The sequence below is a fragment of the Chlorocebus sabaeus genome, chromosome 10 (assembly GCF_047675955.1).
Source record: "Chlorocebus sabaeus isolate Y175 chromosome 10, mChlSab1.0.hap1, whole genome shotgun sequence".
NCBI lineage: Eukaryota > Metazoa > Chordata > Mammalia > Primates > Cercopithecidae > Chlorocebus > Chlorocebus sabaeus.
Genome location: NC_132913.1, coordinates 7,072,043 through 7,093,698, shown reverse-complemented (window position 1 = coordinate 7,093,698; position 21,656 = coordinate 7,072,043). Strand labels below are relative to the sequence as shown.

Sequence of the window (21,656 nt, the reverse complement as noted above, 5' to 3'; positions counted from 1 at the left end):
CTTTTTTCTTATTCAACCGTTTGTTTATCCTACAACCCCTGTTACATCAAGGGTATTTTTAACATTGGTTTTTCTTTGGAGAGATAGTCTATACAGAGGGGACTAGCACAGCTGGGATGAGAGCACACATTCAAATCCTGGTTCTTCTCTTTACTAAGTACTTGATTTCAGTCCAATTACTTAGCGTTAGTCATCTCAGTCTCTTAATGTAAAACCAGGATCACAATGCTCATTCCAGGAGGTTACTGCAAGGCTTGAATGAACCATTGTGTATAAAGCACATACCAGGGTACCCAGCACCTTATGAAACACAAAATAAAGGTACAGACTTTCTTTTTTACTGATATTGATAGTCCTTCTCTTCTTCCTTCTTGTTTTTAATCTTTGTTTTCCATAGTCAAAATATAACACATTAAAAAATACAATGAAAAATAATTAATACCCAATTCCAATCGACATTGAAATTCCTAGCCCAAGACTAGTGGTGGCCACCAAGGGGCTTCCATAAGAGAAAGAATGACATTCCAGGTTCAGTGTCCTTTCAACTACCAAGTCTGTGTTCTCAGGAAAAGAAAATCAACCTCAGGCTGAAACCCTGGATCTTAAGGGAACTTTCTTTAAAGAGAAGCAGTAAAGCGATTTTTGCCCAATTCTACCCCTCCAGGTGTTATTTTAATAACAAACCATAGCAACATATTTCCAACCATTTCTTCCTCCTATTGACTTGTCATTGGAGTCATACCTAAGACCTCAATCATCTCATGGGAAGCTTTGGGGCTGGGAGAGCCCTTCAAATTTGTCCAAATTGAGAAAAGAGGGCTGAGTCTTATCCCAGTCGCACTCCTACCCATGGGCCAGTCTTAGGTAGGCCCCAGGAAGGAGGCATAACATTGGCCAAGGAGGTTCTCTGCTACTGAGAGAGCAATATCCAGAGAGAGGCTCAGCAGAAGGCTGAGAAGACGCCCTTCAGCTGAGCCTCAGTCTGGAGGGGATCTGGGCCCCACAATATGACACCACCCCAGGGGATATTGTAACTGGGTTTATGTCATGTCTATGTACATGTTTGATGCAAAGTCAGAGAAAAGAAAAAAGGTAATTGTAAGTTCAGAGTGACCCTTAGTCTGCACTTAATGCTGAAGGATAATTATTAGTTTCAGTTTGGGACTGTTGCTTGATGAACAGAGACATGCATTTGAAATGGTAAACACAGACAGAACAGTAACCATTGGACTGGTGGCAGGAGGCCTGGTGTATTAGTCCATTCTCATGGTGCTGTGAAGAAATACCTGAGTCTGGGTAATTAATAAAGGAAAGACATTTAATTGGCTCACAGTTCTGCAGGGCTGGGGAGGCCTCAGGAAATTTACAATCATGGTGGAAGGAGAAGCAAACATGTCCTTCTTCACATGGAAGCAGCAATGAGAAGTGCAAACGGTCAGATCTCATGAGAACTCACTCACTGTCATGAGAACAACATGGAGGTAACCACCCCCATGATTCAATTACCTCCCACTGGGTCCCTCCCATGACACATGGGGAGTATGGGGAATACAGTTTAAGATGAGATTTGGGTGAGGACACAGCCAAAACATATCACCTGGTTTTTGTTCCTATTGGGCTACCTCCAGTGTGAAACCATGGAAGTTACTAGCCCCTCCGGCCTCCATGTCACATCTGAATGCAGTCTGTTGACATAAATTAATCTTTGAGGGCCTTGAGGTTTAAAGTATACTCCATCTGAACCTTAGAGGGGACCTGGCTCCCTGACGTGAAGGAAAATTACAAAATTCACAAAACCTTCTAAAATGCGAACTCTTTTATTATGGCTGTTGAATGACCTTTGTTCAAGGTACAATTACTTAGGGAAAGAAATGAGTTCTTGGAAGAGCACTAGCAGGTAATTTCTGAATGTACTTGCTGTTCAGTACTATGCTGTGAATCTGAACAGGTATTTACTTCCCATCAAATATGTTGCACACGTGTGATGTGGAGCACAGAGGGTGTCACGCTGGACACTGCATGCCTGTCAAATGTGTCTATAATTCAGTTATATGGAACTATAGGTGATTTTTTTCCCATATAAATAAGTTGCAAATGCTGGCTAGATTCCCAGGCTAGCCCATGCGTTAGCCTTTTAAGCTTAGGTTGAAACAATTACAATAATAAATAGCAAGTTTGATTAGTGCAATCCTGTTGTAATGTAATAAAATATAATATAAGAAAAACACAGGAAAAGAGGATTTTAAAAATTAGTTTGTAAAACTTGATTCTGTAAGGAGATATACAAAAATGAATCTATGCTGAAATGCCATTTCCATTCATCTGATTGACGTACAGATCAAAACGTTTGTAAGACATAGCGTTTTTGAGGCTATGAGGAGAGTCAGATACTCAGATGTGCTGCTCAGAATAAAAATCAGTACAATTGCTAAAGAAACCATTTTGGCAATGTCTATCAAGATTACAAATATGCACACACTTTGACCCAGGAAGTTGGTTCCTAGAAATTTATCTTAGAAATATACTTCACATGGACAAACTCATGAAATACATTAGTTTAAAGGTTTGTCTATAATAATAAAATAATTGGTAACAAACCGAATGTCTATCAGTAGAAAGGTGGAATATAATTGAACAAAGACATAAGCAAGAGTGAGGAGGCACCTATATACTGGTATGGAAAACATTCAAAATTCTTTAATCCATGAAAAAAACAAGTTGTAAAACAGATTTGAACTGGTGAACACAGAGAGGGTAAATTTTGTGCTAGGGGTGGGAGGCCTGGCTTCCATTCCTACTGCATATACTGTATTATTATTTGTAGAGAATAAGAACAAAACATACATTTTTTAAATATAGGCATAAGATATCTCTGAAAAGACACAGAAGACACTGGGCTTAGGCAGCTCTGGGGAGAGAAGCTGAGTGGCTGGGAAATCTACTGAATCCCCATTTAATCTTTTACAATGTTTAGCCCATATAAAATTGTTGCTTGTTTAAAACAATAAGTTTTAAAACTAGCTGGATAGCTGGGAGTTTCAAGACAAGCCAATTTAATTAGAAAAGGGGAAGAGAGAGACAAGAGAAATGAAATTGTGGGAAGCTTGGTGGGCCCCTGGCTGTCTTATAACTCTGGGTAGTGTTACCAGAGATGATTCTTGGGGCAAGGGAACAAGAGAACTATCTCTATCCATCCAACTGTTTCAGGAGAGCCAGGGGCTTATAATTGCAGAGTCTTTGAATGCCTTTGTATATTTTCATAGAAAGAAACCTTGGAGGCCACTGAGCCTAATGGAAAAAGAACTTGGGTAGCAACCGGGAGACTACAGATCTAATTACAAACAGTCAATTATGTGGTTTTAGTTGAATCATCTAATCTCATGGTTCTTAGTTCTGGCTAAACATTAGATTTAACAAAGAACTGTTCAAAAACTATAGTCAAAATTGGTTTTGATGGTGGGGGTGGGATCTTACTCAGACCAATTAAAACAGAATCTGTAAGAAAGAGACATAGGCACTGGTATGTTCTAGAAGTTCCTGCGGTGATTCTAAATCAGAGATAGGGTTGAAACCTTTTCTTTCCTTTTTAAGTTTTATTTTAGTGTTGCAACCTGTCAAACTGTGATTTATAAGCATCAAATGACACAATTTAACCTTATAAAGTGTTCTTAAAGACAAGGTTTGTTAGAGCTTGCTATGGTGGTCACCACATAAAAATCACTCAAAAAATGGTATGTATACTTGTGTCACATGTCTGTTCAAAAAGTCTTCATCGGACAAATGCAAGGAGGTCTTGACTATATATATTGTGCACTTCAAAACTCAGGAAAGGCAGTTCCCTCGGGCTTATCAGAAAGAGCACAGAAATTTATAATCAGAGCAATCTGGGGTCAGTTTCACTCGTTCCCCGCTGCGTGGTCACGGGGCAGTTTCACTCAGCATGCTTCCTCTGGTACAAAGTGGTCATAACAATATTCGGTAAGGTTGTTGGAAAAAAATAGACAATGCAGTTACCATACAATATTTTTAAATAATCCCTACTGTATCCACTATAATTAAAGACAATGTACAACAAATATGTAGATTATTTTAGAGATGCAAAATGAATTCTCTGATGAGAAAACAGCATCTCAAAAATGGAGAGGAAAAGGGATTCAAACAATTATCAAGTGAGAAAATACTTCACAAAGGAAAAGAAACTGCAAAACTAAAGCTACGTACGTGGACACTGTGTTTTGCAGAGGCCACATCTAGACCCTCAGCAGTAAACGTTGTGCTTTATGGAAAATGAAGACAAAGCAACAGGAAGAAGAGAAAGGGTTGCAATGGCTGGAGGGAAGATGAGGGCTTCAAAGTGGGTTGTGGGATGCCCTGAGGAAAAGCTGGTCATATACTTGGGTATTCCAGGTCTTTCTGCCGGAATCCTGCTTTTAGGACTTCTCAAATGAAGTAACTAAAAGCCTCTTCTCAGAGTCACATGGAAGACAAAGAATACTGACAGAAGAAACAGCTCTGGACAGCAACTTTGGAGACCATGATAACCTTGAGAGAAAACTGAACTCTTGGAGATGCAAGATGTTTTAATCTCCTACCTTCCACTCCAGATCAAGGGAGGGGAAATTAGGGAAATAATGAATATTAAGTGCAAACTGCTGATTATTGATTTGAGATTTGATATCACAATTTGATTTACCAGATCCACTGTTTAGATGTCCATAGTGCTGACTCTTGGCTGGAGATTGAGTGTGCTGCATGGGGGACATAAGGGAGGAAAATATCTCTCCTTCTTCTGATCTTAGGTTCATGGTTGAAGCCTCTATAATAAAAGACAGACTAATAAGAGAAAACCATGCACATTTATTTCATGTAACTTTTATGTGATGCAAGAGTTTCCAGAATGAAATGAAGACCTGAAATAACAGTTAAACCTGAGTTTTGTTTTGTTTTAGAGTAAGTTTGAAGAGTTTATAGTCATGCCGAAATATTACACAGAAAAAAAAAAAATTGATCTGATTGTAACAAACTGCAAAGCTTAGCAGGGACTGTTTGTACAGATTTTTCGCTATGTTCCTGCATCTTCAGAGATAAAGATGCTCCCTTCCTCCAGATATAGGGAGGGCACCTCTCACATAAGTGTCTATGACCTGCTTCAGGGGAAGGTCAGAAAATCTTTCTTAGGTTTTATGACCTGCTTCAGAGAGGAAGGGTGAGGGAAAGTGAGAGTAACCCTTTTGCTTTTGCTGTTTTCTCAAAATTCCTCTAGCTTAAAATATCCTGGGGTAATGTGTCCTGAACTTCATCAGGTATGGGAAGAATACACTCGCTCTGACATCTGCAATCTCATCATAGGTTCTTATTCTACCAAAGTATGTGACAAAGGATGGAATTTCTGATTGAGATAATTATTATATACAATACGGTAGATTTTCTCAAAGTGTTCTCCTTGAAAACCTTGTAAGATTCAAAAAGACAACATGCAACATGAGAGTTCCATAATTCATTAGGTTTGGAAAATGAGGAGTTAAATATCTCAAAAGAAACTTATTTTCAACTATAGGACTTCTCATAGAGTTTAGCATGCTAATAGGCTTTATGAATCTTCTCCAAACAGATCTAATAAATGGCACTTCTTAAATTTTTGGGACTCTTGCAACCGAAGCACTGTTAGAGAAATGTTGTAGTAGCTGGTAAGATAAAGCTGGGTAACAGTAAATATGGAGGGAGACATGGAAAGATGCGGGAAATCATATACGCAATCTTAACATACTATACAGATATTCTTAGCCAGTGGGTAGGGAAGGAAGAGAAGTGTCTACACCACTTCCACTTTCATTGATGGATCCAATAGTACAGAGACTCTGCTGCACTGGTTAGAACTAAGTGTTCTAAATTTTCAAGTCAACTGCAAAGAAGATGTGATAGTTAATATTAGATGTCATCTTGACTGGATTGAGGGATGGCTAGACAGCTGGGTGAAACATTATACATAGTGTGTCTGTGAGGGTGTTTCCAGAGGAGATTGACATGTGAATCAGTGAACTGGGAGAAGATGAATCACCCTAAATGCGGATGGTCATCATCCAATTGGCTGCCAGCCTGGCTAAGGGAAAGCAAGTAGAAGAAGGGGGATATTCAGTTTGGCAGAGCTTCCTGTCTATCTTCCTTCCCCAGGGGGATGCATTTTCATCTCCTGCCCTTGGACATCAGACTCCAGGTTCTTTGGCCTTTGGACACTGTGACTTAACCCAGCAGCCTGTCAGGGGCTCTCAGTCCTTCAGCCTCATACTGGGGACTGCGCTATTGGCTCTCCTGGCTTTTAGGCATTTGAACTTGGACTGAGCATGCTACCAGCATTTTTTATTCTCCAGCTTGCAGACCGCCTGTGGTGGGACTTTGCTTTTGTAATCATATGAGCCAATTCTCCCTAATAAATTCCTTTTTACATATACATATATCCTATTTCTTCTGTATCTCTAGAGAACCCTAAGTAATATGGAAGAATTTATATCTTACTATTGAAGGTATATAATTTTTTCCTAATTCACAAGACCTAGGAACCAGGTCGCCAGGCAGTCATTTGCAGTCAACTTCTGACAACGAAGTGAATCAACCTTCAGATGAAGCTGGACCTATGGATGGTAGCAAACAGAGTTGCAGAGAAATTAAGTTCCTGAAGCTATCATAGAATTACTCAATCAGCCCTTAAGCTTTTTCTACTTCTGGACTTACGAATGTGTGAAGTATTTAATTCCTTTTTATTTAAACCAAATTGACTCAGGGTTCCTGTTATTACAGACAGAACTGTGCTAACTGGTACATCTACCAAGAATTAATAATATGACACCCATTAACACAGAACAAAGTAGTAACTATGCACAAAGAAATGAGAATTTTGAAGAAAAAGAAAGAAAGTATCAAATATGCATGTGAGGAAGATATGCTATGACCTGGAATTTCTTAAACCTGATGGTTGAAGCACACTTGAGGAACTTGACCTAGATATAAAAGACAAAGACAACAAAAATTATACCCTTGAGGGAATAGACTACCATTCAAACTGAAGATGAGAATGTGGCAGTCCAAAGATAGATAACAGAACAGCCACAGATGAAAAATACCACTGTGAGAGAGGAGCGGTGCCATTCTTGACATTAGCTTCGAGTCCCAGTGGAGAGAGGAACATTCGATAAATTTTTTATTTGCCTTACAGGCAACTTCAAACTCTTGGAAGACATAAGAAATGATGACGAGAACTATTATTTCCAATCTGAAAGTAGGTGTTGCTGTATAAATTGGAAACACCAGAAAACTCATGAAAGCGCTGAATCTCATCCATTTGAAAGGATCCTGGCATACTCATTCAAAACTGACCACAATCAAGATTCCCCTAAAGGAGAATTATAAAAGAAATATATCAAGAAATGGAGAGACAGCCCACAAGGAAATAGTGATTTAATAAATAACCAGCAATGACCAAGACAAATGGATAAAAAGGAACTAAAGTGGTGCCACGAGGAGCTCACTGATAAATTGAGATTTTTAGCAAGATATTTTCTAGTTTTATTAAAAAAAAAAGACATGTAACAATAGATAAATACAAATGGATAGCATATAATTATAAAAATACTATCTAGAAGCCTAAAGTTTAGAATAATTGAGGTTTTCAATAAAGTAAAATTAAAAATAAAACAAAAACCCACTTTCAATTATATCAAATGTATTTTCAGTTATATTATGAGCAATGTGATTAGGAGGGCTGGGTGGTGATTGTAAATGTAAACAAAAATTTCTGTATGAAGTTATTTATTACAGTGTTACTTAAAATGATACAATATTTGACGAAAAGACCTGATAACAAATATTTAGTTAAAAATTGTAATGGACATATAGAATGATACACTAAGCTGTTACTAAAATTATATTTATGAATAATTTTACATGTAGCATTAATTATATGTTAAGATCACAGGACATATGAATATATTTGCAGTGTGATATCACTTCTGTGTGTACATGTATATATGTGTGCATGTGTGTACAATAAAGATAATATTTATCTATGGCGGTGATATTATGAGATACTTAATTATACAGTGACCCTATATTACTTCATAATAAACAGACTGGTACTATATTTAAGTAAAAATAAATTATTAGATTTTAAGTACAGATTAAATTAAATTCTATATATTAAAAACAATTATATTAGAGAAATGTTAATTATATTATGGTTAATTATTTCATTTACTAGTTATAATATAGGGTTACATAAATAGAAAGAATATGTTCTGACAACAACCAGATAGAAAGTCAAAGTTCTGTAGTTTTCTATCACATATAATTTTCCTCAGATTGGAAAGGGTTGAAACAACATGATCAATAGGAAAATGAAATCCCAATAGCAGGGAGAACATAAAAGATTCCAGTTGCTCTAAATGAGTTCACATTTCCTGGTCCTACTCTCTAGATTGTTACATCTGTGAGTACTAAGAGAAGAAGTCAATCATATTCTGTTCAAAATTTGAGAACAGATGCTCTGAAATACTGAAAATAGTTCAAAATGAGTATCATTTTTAGAAAAGTAAAGAAAACAGAGTCCATAAAGTGTATGTTAGTAAATGAAATATTTATTCTAGGCAAAAGTATAAGATGACTTAATCAGTGATCTATGAGTGCCTAGCAAGCGACATGCTCATCACTACAAGTTAGTAAGAGGACATGTCACGTAAGTCAGACCTACCCTATAAGGAATGACCACATCTTGTGGCAAGATCTTGGTTTCTAAACAGCATTCTCCAATGCACACAACCAGGGATTCTTGGAGAAGTGATTGACAGTGGAGCTGGGGCAGGGAGAAGATAAGATGGGCCTGCAACGTCCTATGACTCACAAAAGTAAGGCAGTACTGAAGAAAGGTTGAGGGCCTATCTCAAGGACACAAAAGTCAAGCTAATAAGAGCTCCCAAACCTAGAACAATTAGAGAGAGAAAATAAATCATGGCCATATCAAATTATAGCTCAAAAATTATACTACAATTATATGCATCTAACAATAGAAATAAACAGTTGAATAAATAAGTAAAGGGAGAAAGAGCAGCTCTTTCTTACAGAAGAATTCTAGTAAACAGAAGTAGAATGAGCAAGAGAGAAAATCACCATGAGCACACCATTCTCCCTATTTATATTGTTAGATGCATATAATTGTAGTATAATTTGTGAGTTATAATTTGATATTGCCATGATTTATTTTCTCTCCCTAATTGTTCTAAGTTTGGGAGCTCTTATTAGCTTGACTTCTGTGTCCTTGAGATAGGCCCTCAACCTTTCTTCAGTATTGCCTTATTGAATAATAGTGGTCACAATACATGGATCATCGATACATGGTAAAATGAGTGGGTGAAAATTTAAGGAGAGACAAGGTGTTTGCATACCCTCAAAGTATCTCCCCGAAGATATTAATTAATTATGAAGAAAAAATAGTAAATTTCTTTTATACAATTAAAGAGACATGTTGACCCCAGCATAACTGGTAAGAGTAACATCACCAGTGAAAAAGCATACTTGCATCATGATCCTCTTAAATGATGCTCATACAAAGGGAAAATGTCACTTCTGTGGCCTTCTTTCCAAAAATGTATAAATTCAATCTAATTAGTAAAAATAAAAACAGACTGAAATTGAGGGACATTCTATAAAACAACCTGAAAGACAAGGAAAGACTGACAGACTGTCACAGATTGGAGGCCACGTGGTAAATAATGCAATATGGGATTCTGGATTGGGAGCTAAAATAGAGAAGAGACAGCAATGGAGAAACTGATAAAATGAAAATAAAGACTGTAGTCAAGTTAGTAGCATGACATCAATGTCATTTCCTGGCTTTGGGGACTGTGCTATGGTGATGCAAGTTTCTCACATTAGTGAAAATGACTTAGTGGCATGCAGATTCTCTCTGCACAGTGACATACAGATTTTCTCTGTACAGTTTTTGCAATATTTTTGTGTGTCTAATTATTTCCAAATAAAAGTTAAAAAACTACATCATTCCAGATTGATATGTTCATGGAAATCAAGGTAGACAAAGTGAAGAAATATACTAAATAGTAACACTGGTAAACTCAAAACTACTTACCACAGAATATTCCAAATGCTTTGATGGGTACATCACCTTGAAAAGTGTCCTCAAAATAGAACCAAAGGTCATTCCAGGCTTTGGCCTGCTGTTCTGCACTGGAATCAGGTTTGGATTAGTATCAAACTTGTATAGTTTTCATAAGAACTGAAACTAGGAGGAAGAAATAATACAGTAGATGAAAGCACCTAGTAACCAACTGGAAGAAAAACATATTCTAAGAAAAATAAGAAATAATTGCCTTTTGTTTCAAAAAACTATCTATGCCAATATAGAAATTGAAAGATGCTGCTTATCATGAATTCAGATGAAATAAAATATGTGAGTGACAGCTGCCATTTATTTAACATAATTAAACTCTCTTTATTGAAATTCCATCATGAGGAAAATGGAGCTTTTTATATTATTCCCAAAGGCAGAAGCAGGAACAAGCATAGACATTACTCAGAAGCAAGTACTGGTTCATAACAAGAAAACCCTTGCAATGGTTGTTTAGGAAGCACTGAATTTCATTTGGGTAAGTGGAGGTATTTAGGAAGAATAGAAGGTCTCTGAGATCATGGAGCTGAGATTTGCTGTGCTAGGATAAAAGTTTTTCATGATCTTTATGAGTCTCTCTAAACGAAAATACCAGGATGCTTGACATTACTGTATGTACTCTGTGTGTGTGCCTTTGTGTGTAAAACAAAGTTGAATATGCTAGCTATTTTATTATTATAAAGTTTATCATTTGGGGGGTGGCAATTTGTGATTGCATAGATGTCTTTGTGTGAGCATGACGTTCCATGCTAATATTCAATTTCTTTTATTTTCCAAAAGATATTTACTCTCATGTGAGCATCCACAGAGGGTTCAGGTGGCCCTACCTTTTCTCTCTTAAGCTTAAGAAAGTAATGAGAAATGAATTAGAGTCCTTCGATGAAGTCAGGCTTCACGCACCAGAGAAGTACTGGGGAATGCACTATTGATTATTTTCTTCAACTCATTTCCTGTGTTTAAATGGAAATATTGATACCTCTGCATTGGCTTCTTCTGAGGTTTTGGGGATGTGAGTCTGTGTCTTGTGTTTGAATCAAAGTAAGATTTAGATTTTGTGGCATTAAAATAAGAAGTGTGAGGGGTAAAATAAAAGTCTCCAAGGAGAAAGAAGTTGGCAATATCTTTGTGAATAGCCTTAAAGCTGCCTCTCAGGCAGTTACCACTAAGGTTTTGGATGAGAATGCAGTAGATAAAACTAAAGGTCACCAAGGAGTTAACTAAGATGGTGGTTATTTACATTAGGAACACTGTCTTCCACTGAATACATTACTTTTGCTCTGGTGAAAGGATTTATTCTTCAAAAAATGTGTCTTCCTATGTATTGAAAGGTTAACTAATGGGTCACTCTTTGCCTAAGAGAAGGAATAAGGAGTGTAAAAGGTGTATAAACAAAACAAAAGAAACTGTAGAGAAAAATTTTATTAGGAGCTACCAGTAATTTCTGCAATCAAAAATGGGCCTTTGGGAGGCCAAGGCAGGTGATCACCTGAGGTCAGGAGTTCGAGACCAGGCCTGACCAATATGATGAAATCCCATTTCTACTAAAAATACAAAAATTAGCCAGACCTGCTGGCATGTGCCTGTAATCCCAGCTACTCGGGAGGCTGAGATAGGAGAATCGCTTGAACTTGGGAGGCGGAGGTTGCAGTGAGCCGAGATCATGCCACTGCACTCCAGCCTGGGCAACAAGAGCAAAACTCTGTCTCAGAAAAATAAATAAATAAATAAAATGCATTTTATGGATAATAATGCAAATCACTGGGGAAAAAAATAGATTTTAGGAAATGTTATGGTTACCAGAGAATGTCGTATTTACAAATTAAGCTTCGAAAAAATCCTAGGAAATACAAGAGCTTTTGAGCTACATATATGAACAATGAAAGCAAAACTTTCATATCCACCCTGTGCAAATCTTAAGAACCTTTTTGATTCAAGGGGGCCTCTTGGCTGAATATCTATAGACAGCCTACCTTTGAATTCAAGTTCTTTGCCATTTGTAATTCTAGGAGCCAATGCTAATTTCTGGGGATGTTGTTTAAGAACTTCTACTTGTTGTGTACTCATTTTGGCACCATTGCACACCACATACTCACAGGATTTTGTTAGTAGGGACCGATGCTTACTTACAAGCCTTATTAGATTATCTGAGTGGATTGCACTGATCCGGGTATCTATATCCTTCACAAAACCTTTTCATCCTTTAAATTAAGTACTTCATGAGAAAAACAAAAAGACTGAGAAAGTCTGAATTTACTCCATGGAATCAACCATATGTAATTTACACAATTTTAAAAAACCACGCTTTTTTAAACGCAGACATTAAAAAAAAATGTAAGAATAAAAGTAAAGTTCTGTATTTCTCCCTCCACCTACCCCACTCTCTCTCTAACCCCCACCAGTAGAATTATGAAGGTGACCATTTTTAGTATTTTTGCATGCATTTTTGCAGATTTTTCTTTAAATATAAAAGCATAATTTCATATTATCGATGTAAAGGAGTACATATTTTTTAAAACTTTCCTGTCATCACATGTACATCTGATTTTTTCAATAGCTGCTTAAAATTCCATTGTATGGTCTTACCCGTACTTCTTCAGCAAAAGTCCTTGACTTCTGTACAATTATGTTGCTGTCAGTTAGGCTTTCGTGTTTTAAAAATAGTGCAGACATAGTCCTTGTAAACTTATCTTGACATACTTTTATGAGAAAATCTATGCAACGTATTCCTGGGTATGAAACTGTTGAGGTTCAGAGTGTGTATATTTAAATATATATTCTTATTGGATGATGCTCATATCGAGGTATTGCTGACTTCATTTGTTAGTGACGTATGTGGATACTCGTTACTCTCTGTTGACATCTTGAGAAAGGGAAACAACTTTCTATGTGAGAACAACGTGGAACAAGCTCACTTTGCATATGAATTACCTTACATGTAAGGATTGCTTTCTCCAATGCCCTATGAAAAATGGCTACTGCTATTTTTTTTTCTAATAGTCTTTATTTTTTAGAGCAGTTTTAAGTTCACAGCAAAACTGAGCAGAAGGTACAAAAGTTTCCCACATACCCCTTACCCCTCGCCCCACACAAGCATAACTTCCTTTGTTATCAACATTCCCTAACAGACTGAGGCACTTTTTTTTTTTTTTTTAACAACCATAAAATTGATGAATCTGCATTGACACATCATTATCACGCAGAGCTCACATTTATATAAGGGTGTACTCTTGGTGGGGTACATTCTAATGGTTTTGACACATGTGTAATGGCATGTGCCCATCATGATAGTATCAGACTGTGTATCTGCACTACCCTAAACAGCCTCTGTGCTCTGGCTATGCATCTCTCGCTCCCCCGACCCCCAGCAGCCACTGAGTTTTGTCGTTTTCATACAATATGTAGCTCATTTTAGCCAGGCCCCTTTCACTTGTCAATATACATTTACATTTCCTCCATGTCATTTCATGGCCTGATAGCTTATTCCTTGTAAGTGCCGAATGATATTCCATTGTCTGGACATACCACAGTTTAGCTATTTACCTACTGAAGGACTTCTTGGTTGTTTCCAAATTTGGTCAACTAGGAATAAAGCTTCTATCAATATCTGTGTGCAGGTTTTTTGTGTGAACATGAGTTTTCCACTCTTTGGGTTGCTGCTAACATTTTATTAACTTGGGCATGGCCTCCCTTGTGAGGTCTGGCAGTGCCCTGGTGCTGGCTGCCCTGAGAACTCTCAAGAGTGTTTTGTTACCAGCCCTGGGATTTCGCTCCTGTCAGTGGTAACTGCAGCTTCCTAAGAGGAGTTCGTGATGAAATCGTTGTGCAGAGGTGTAGATGGTAGTGTAACATGTCTTTTGGAATACTGTAAGTTTATTCAAGGAGAGGAGAGGGTGAAGAGGGTTACAACTGAGACCTGTTGTTCCTGATACTTTGCTTGTGGAAACTCCTTCCCTTATGACTACAGAGAAATCAGAATTAGAATTCAGATCTGGATTACCATGTTTGTGTATGTTTTATTATTTTTCTTAAAAATGATTCTTTGTGATTCTAAACACAGTTTATTTGCATATCTAAAACTATTTTCTTTATTAATTTACTGTTAGAATGATTCAGATTTTATATAAATTTTAATAGTTGAAGATATTATTTCAGATATTAATAGTTTGTTAAGCTTATTAATAGCTTAATAGTGTATTCAGATTAACCATGTGACAAGGACCTCATTTTGTACACCATCCCATTTATTTTTAAAAGCCATCTTATAGAATAAGAAAACTGAGAATTTGCATGAGAGAGAAGGAAAATTACAGAGCTGATACATGTCTGGGCTAAGGTTCAAAGTAAGGTTCCTCTTCCTTCAATGCTCACACTTTTTCACAATACTGACCAATTTTTATTGAATTCATCCTTGGGGATATTGTGGAGGATAATGCATTTGTACTCTGGTGAAGAGAGAGACAGATAATTGCTGTAATTCTCTGGAAATCACAGAAGCCTAGCCTAAATCCATTCTGTCTCCATCAAATAAGCATATTCCTTACAGCACTTGCCATACATATCATGTACTTTAGCACATATCATGTACTGTAGCACTAAATTACAGACTGTTGTACGGCTTGCTGTTTTCCTTTCCATGGGTTTATATCATCTCTTTTGAAATTTGTAATAAAGTCTGTATCCAGTAAATCTCCCTCCCCCCATCCACTCCCTTTTGAAGCAGTTTTAAGATGACAGCCAGTCAGTGAATATTCTCTGGGCGTGTGCTAAGCGCAAGGCACTGTTTTTAGACTCTGGGGATAGAGCAGCAATCAAAACAGCCCGTGCCTTCCGAAAATTTACGTTCCACTGGAAAGAAAACAAGGAAACAAGCATGCTCTAAATAAACAATTTCAGATAATGATATGTGTCACACAAAAAGTAAACTACTAGTTAATGTAACAGAAAATAGTTTGGAATATGAAGGACCTGATATTTGCCTGGGGAAGAGAGGGCTGGAATCTCTGAGAAGGTGGCATTGGAGCTGAGACTTGACCCTTCAGAACAGGATGCCAGGTTGGAGGACCTGGGAGAAGTGAGCTCTGCTCAGAAGGAACAAGAAGTGCAAGGAACTTGACATGGGAACTAGCTGGGTGTGTTTAAGGACAGATGAAAGTCTGATGTAGCGGGGTGGCTGGGGCCAAGTACACATGGCAAAGAGAATGGTGGAGTGAGGTAGCCACAAGTCATGTGGACCTGAGTCTGAACTTCATTCAAATCAGAACAGGATACCAACACAATGTTTTACATGGGGGAGTGGCGTGATGTGTTTTATTCTACCTATTAGAACCAGTACACCAGTTCTGGGAGGATGGAGAGCAGCAGAACAAGTGCAGAAGTGACACCAGTTAAGAAGTCATTGCTGTGGCTCAAGAAAGAAACGATAGGTCTTGGACAAGCATGCAACAGTCAAGAAATTAAAAGTGATCACATTGGGATAGAGACAGTGGGAAAGACTGATGGATGATTTGTGAGGTGTGAGGGGGAACGGTGATAGGATCACCCCTCAAGACTGCACACTGTGGGAAGATCCTCGCAGAGCGGTGTCCTTTGCTGAGATGTGTAAGTGCTGAGCAAGAGCTGACTTTTCAGGGTCAGGGGTAAGGTGGGGAGATGAAAGACTTGGCTTGAGTACTGTGAAGTCTGAGTCACCTATGAGCCTGGGAGAGGTTGGGCGGGACCTGCAAGTATATTTGCTCCTGGGTTAGACATATGAATGTGGGAGGTACTGAGCCTATCAGTGGCAGTTACAGCCATGGCTTTAATGAGGCCACCTAGGGAGAGGTCTTCCTCTGGTTGATGAAGAGAATGGGACACACACGACAGAGCCCTGGAGCCTCTAGCAATTAGAAACAAGAAGGGAAGAGGCAGGAAGCAAATCGAGAGAGACAGTGAAGGAGAAAGGAAATGACAAGAGAGTGGTGTCAGGGAAGCAATGAATGGAAGCAGGATCAACAAGGGGAAGTGAAATCTAGGTCATTTTTGCTTTGTTTGCTTGCTTTTGGTTTGTTTGATTTGTGAGATGTATTAAGGCATGCTTGCATGCCCAAATAAATAACCTGGTCGAAAAAGAAAACTCATGAGAGAAGGGCTAACTTAGGAAGGGAAGAGTGGGCAGGAGGGTTGAGACAAGCCATCAATGTGGCTAGGCTGGCCCTTCCTCCTAGAGTGAGCACTTGGCTTGGCTCTCTGCACTGGAGAGAAGGTAGTCTGTGCGCTCAGATGCAGGCACAGAGGGAGGTGGCTTTGTGGACGGGTAGATGAGGTAGTTCTGGTCTGTTTCTGTTATGTCCTAAAAATATGAGGAAGTCATCAGCTAAGTGTGGGGGTGAGGAAGAAATATTGGAGATGTGAAGAGAGAAGATTGCATGAAATCATCTTAGAGAGTGGGAGAGTGAATTTTCCTAGGGAAGCATCAGTGGGTGTTTTTAAAAATCTGAACAATAGATTTGAGTCTCAATGTATTCCTCTTTCCAGTTGCATGATGTTGGAAAAAGCAGCTTAAATACTTTAAACTTCATTTCCCATCAGTACAATCATTGTGGGTTTTTGCATAACATCTATGAGATGTTGGTTACCTTCATATACACTCTCCAATTTATTCTGTAAAATTGGGAGAATGACACCTACTAGAAGAGAGATTATTTGGAAGAACTAAATATCTATATGAAAAGGCTTTGCAAACTGCGAAAAACAAGGCACATAAAATATTTTCCTGCCATTATTCTTATTCACAAATCCTGGCTCAAACTATTTAGTGTTGATTGATTTTTAGAATTCCTTCTAGTTTGATTCCTATATCTGAAGTTTGGAAATTGAGCTTGTGTTTCTCTACAAGAAAAACAAGATGTTTAACACAGAAAAAGGTTTTTTTTTTTCTTTTAAAGTGTTCTTAACATTCCTCGGATTCTGGCATTTTCTTGAAATAAAATTAGGTACGTGTTTTGAAATGTCAAGTTTTCAAATAGACTCCTACAAACCCGCTGTGAAGTTGTTCCCTTTGCTTTGCTACCTTCTGCATATACACCTTCAGTTTTGTTCCAGGTGTCCCAGCTCCAACCCCACATTCCTGTGCCAGGAATCACAATGACCCATGCATGCATTTCCACATCACCTTTCTTGCAAGAAGTTTAAAGCACTTGGCAAGCATTACTGCTGGAGTAATAATAGTTCCTCGGGTTTGTAGAGCTCCAGCTTTCCCTGGAGCTTACAATCTGCATGCATATTACCTGATTTAGTCTCCCATCACCATCTTGGAGCAAACATTAGTATTAGACTTGCAGACAGGAAAACCGAGGTCTTGAAAGTTTACAGGCCCAGCTATATCATTTGCTTTTTATGTCCTTCTTCCTAACTTTCCAGCTTCTAGCAGTCTTTTGAGGCCCATTGCAGCCTCTCTGCACCGTGAAACCTTTCCTGTTAACCGCAGTAATAATTGATTCTGCTCCCAAACTACTTACATCGTTGTGCTCACAGCAAACCCATACACTCTGGTACTGCAGTCCAGTGGGAGGTAATGTGGTACAGTAACTAGGAAAGAAGACACATCAGAACAAAACTTGAGCTACAAGTAAACTCCACCATATGCTAGCTGTTATTTAAAATCTCTGAACCTCTATTTCCTTACTAGCAAAAATCGCAAGGCTATTATGAAGGGGAAGGCTGATTTATGCAAAGTGCCTTACTAGCAGAGTTCCTACCATGATTGGCACTCAATGAATCATAACTCATGGGTGACAATAAAAGTGTATTTTATCATTTACTAATTGTTTCACATGAATATGCTTTTCACTCTTTAATAATAATAAAGTCCTGCAGGAAACGACCAATATCATATTATGGAATGGAATTCTTAGGTTTTCCTTCTCTTCATGCAATTTTAATCAGTGCAGCCAAGTTACACATTTTTCTCTAAATAATTATTTGGTTTTGAGGTGGAGTTTTTTATATTTCATTCGTCTTTAAATGCATTGTCATCTCTCTTATTTCTCTTATTATTGCCCCTTTAATCCATGGTTTAATATCTGCGTGTTATTGAGTTTGCAGATGTATAATTTTAAATGTGTATTATTATATTATATATTTTAATTGGATTAGATTGTAGTCAAACCTGTATGTCCCTATGTGGTTAACTCCTTGAAGCTTGAAGAGGTCTCTCTTGTGACATAATGCAGGTTAGATTTTTATAAATACTCCGAGTGTGCTGCAAAAGTGTGAGTATCCTTGGCTATGTCCAGTTCACATGGTCACATTGCACAAAATTTTTCCTATGCATAAAACATATCACTTTGCCTTTCTTCTCTTTCCCATATGGAAATATATATACATTTATATGTTATTGTAGTAGGAAAGCTGGAATTTCGCCTGAGTTTCTTTAGAGAGGTTTTTTAAAAAAGGTCCTATGTAGGATAGAGCATAGAGAAAGGAAGTATATTTTGGACATAAAGAAAGGGGAAGATGCTTATCAAGTAACTGTTGTGTACATAGTTCTTTAGATATGTTCCATCTTAATTCCCATTTGGAAAAGGCACATTATCTTCATTTTAAAGATAAGGAAACTGAGACTTAGAAAAAGTAAGTTAGATTTCTGAAGTCACAAATCTATTTAATTAGAACACTGAAATTTCAATCCAAGTTCATCAGAGTGCAAAATCTGTATCCTTCCTCTGAGGAAGTAGAAAAGTAACTAGGTAGGCAAATGTCAGATAAACTGTGGATTTCTTGGCCCTCAGCTTTGTTCTTCCTCTGCTATTTGATTCCCCCAGACTTCTATCCCACAAAGTAGCGAGATACTATTCATGTCCTTAAGAAGCTTGCAATCCAGGTTTCCTATAAATGAGGTGCTCACCTTGTTTGAAACTCAGAATCACAGACTCTACATTATAAGTAAACTTGGCAATAGTTTAATCTACTTCTCACCCTTGGCTGGAATCCCCTCTCTGGTAACATACCTGCAGAGGCTTGAAAATATTCAGGGATAGTGATGTTGCTACCTCATCAAGCAGTCTCTTCCATAGTTGAACAGCATTTCTGGCAAGAAGGGCCAGGGATGATCTCAGAGGCAGGTGCCAAGCCCTTTCTTTTGTGATCACCACGCTAGGCCTACCTTTCCCATCCACAGTTCCACCCCTGACAAGTGAGAGTGCAGACAGGTTGAAAAATCCGGAAGAAGACAGAGATGTCATATGGACTCAGAGGTGAGACAGGAGCCTCACTGGCTTGTGTATTCCCATAGCAGCAGCCGGCACTTAGCGAGTGATTACAAGTCATGTTGCAAATGGCAGGCACCCAACCCTTGAGTAAGAGGTCCTCTACCATACCTCAGTTTTTGTCATAAAAGACATTTCATTTGAACATGAATTAAACGTATGAATTTGGTTTGTATGTGGATGAGGAAAGTTTAACATGAAAACCAGGAAAAAAAAAAAAAGACATTGGTGGATAAAGATGATGGTTGTGTTTGTTTTTACAGCAGGCATTAATAGGAGAGAAAACGTATCATTATTATGAACATAATCTAATAGTGAATATGTGCCTATAATTCATTGTGCCATCTACCCTGCTAAGAATTTTGCATGCATCATTTCTCTTTACCCCACTTCAATCTTATGATATACACATGCCTATTATCTCTGGCACCCATGACCAAACTAAGTCCCCTTTTCCTCCCACTTGTCACAATTGTACAATATAAGAATTTAAGTAGTTTAATCTGCAATTAATAACTACCTCCCCTGTAAGACTATATTCTCTGGGGGCAGGATCCATGTCTTCCTTTTTTATAACTGTATCTTCAGTACCTTGCACAATGCTTGCTGCATGAGTAGGCACAGACATATTTTTTGGATAAATGAATCTGCTTTTACAGATGTTTAAGTAGTAAGTAAGTGGCAGAATCAGTATATAATTCTAGACTTGCCTGAGCCTCTTAAGTGCTGCAATAAATAAATATGTACTTCCTTTTTGGGCAAGAATAATCATATATATTCCTAGAGGCAAGCAAAGTGTCCCATCCCCAAGAAGTGCCCTCTGAGGACTCTATCCCTGGAGACGGTCACATTGTCCTGCCAACCTCCACTTCCTTTTTGATCGTGTTCTGAGATAATACATTCATTCTTTGTTTGTTTGTTTTCTGCCTTTTGGCCATGGATTCCTTCAGAGTACGTCATTCAGTTTGTATCTCCATAATGTTGAGCACCTAGACAACATTGATGTTTGTTGAATGAGTTAATGAGTGAGTGAGTAAGTGAATTGCCCAGGCTCAGTGCACCAAGAGATGTACAGTCAGTTAACCTTGTTCATTGAGCTGCATTTCCTGTGGAGTGATGGAGGGAACTTCACTGTCCTTCTCTTTCACATGGTCTCCTGGAACCAAATGCCTGCCTTTGTATGATAGCTGCTCAGAATTACCTAAGGCTGAAGAAACAATGTTGTTTAAATTTCTTTTCCATTGTGTGAAGGTCATTGGCCAGTAGAAAGATACTCTTCATGCCCTTAAGAAGTTTGCAATCCAGGTTTCCTATAAATGAAGTGCTCACCTTGTTTGAAACTCAGAATCACAGACTCTACATTATAAATAACCTTGGCAATAGTTTAATCTAGTTCCTTGGCTGGAATCCCCACTCCTGTAACATACCTGCAGAGGCTTGAAAATATTCAGGGATAGCGATATTGCTACCTCATCAAGCAGTCCTTTCCATAGTTGAACAGCATTTCTGCCAAGAAGTGTTTTAATTGTTCTGAGCTAAATCTTTCTTACAATAACTTCATCCAATTTGCTGTACTTTACAACTGTACAAAAGAAGTTGCAGCCTTCTTCAATAACTATCTGATGATAATTCTGACCTTCCCTTTCACCTTTTCCCCCCACACACTTTGACAGTCTATTTCCATATGGCATGCCTCAGTGCCTTCAGTGTTCCTCTTGTGATTATTTCAAATCTCTCCCCAGTTTTGCTCACTTTTCTGATCATGCTCTGTAGGTTCTCCCCAAAAATGTGCCACTCCCCTGCAATGGAGTGGATGTTCGTGTCCCCCCAAAATTTATATGTTGAAACCTTAATCCCAATGTGATGGTATTTAGAGGTGGAACCTTTGGAAGGAAGGTCATTAAGTCGTAAGAGTGGAGCCCTAATCACGGGATTAATGCTCTTATAATCAGAGGCCAGAAGGCTAACTTGCTATTTTCTTACCATGTGAGGATAAAGCAAGAAGATGGTTATCTCTAAACGGTGAAGAGGACCCTTACCAAGAACCCTACCACACTGGCACCCTGATGTCAGATTGCCAATGTCCAAAACTATGGGAAATAAATGTGTGTTGTTATGTTTAAGCAACCTAATGTATGGCATTTGGTTATAGCAATCAGAGGTAAGACCCCCTGCCTCCCACCAAATCCTAGTTGTGGCCTGATAAAGACGAGAACAGAGCCCGACTAGAATGTCATCTT

General features: G+C 38.1%; 1 protein-coding gene across 1 annotated transcript in view; it reads left to right on the top strand.

Moving 5' to 3' along the window:
* CNTNAP5 (contactin associated protein family member 5) overlaps positions 1 to 21,656 on the top strand; it is an 868,401-nt gene that overhangs the window by 324,839 nt on the left and 521,906 nt on the right. The window lies entirely within an intron of this gene.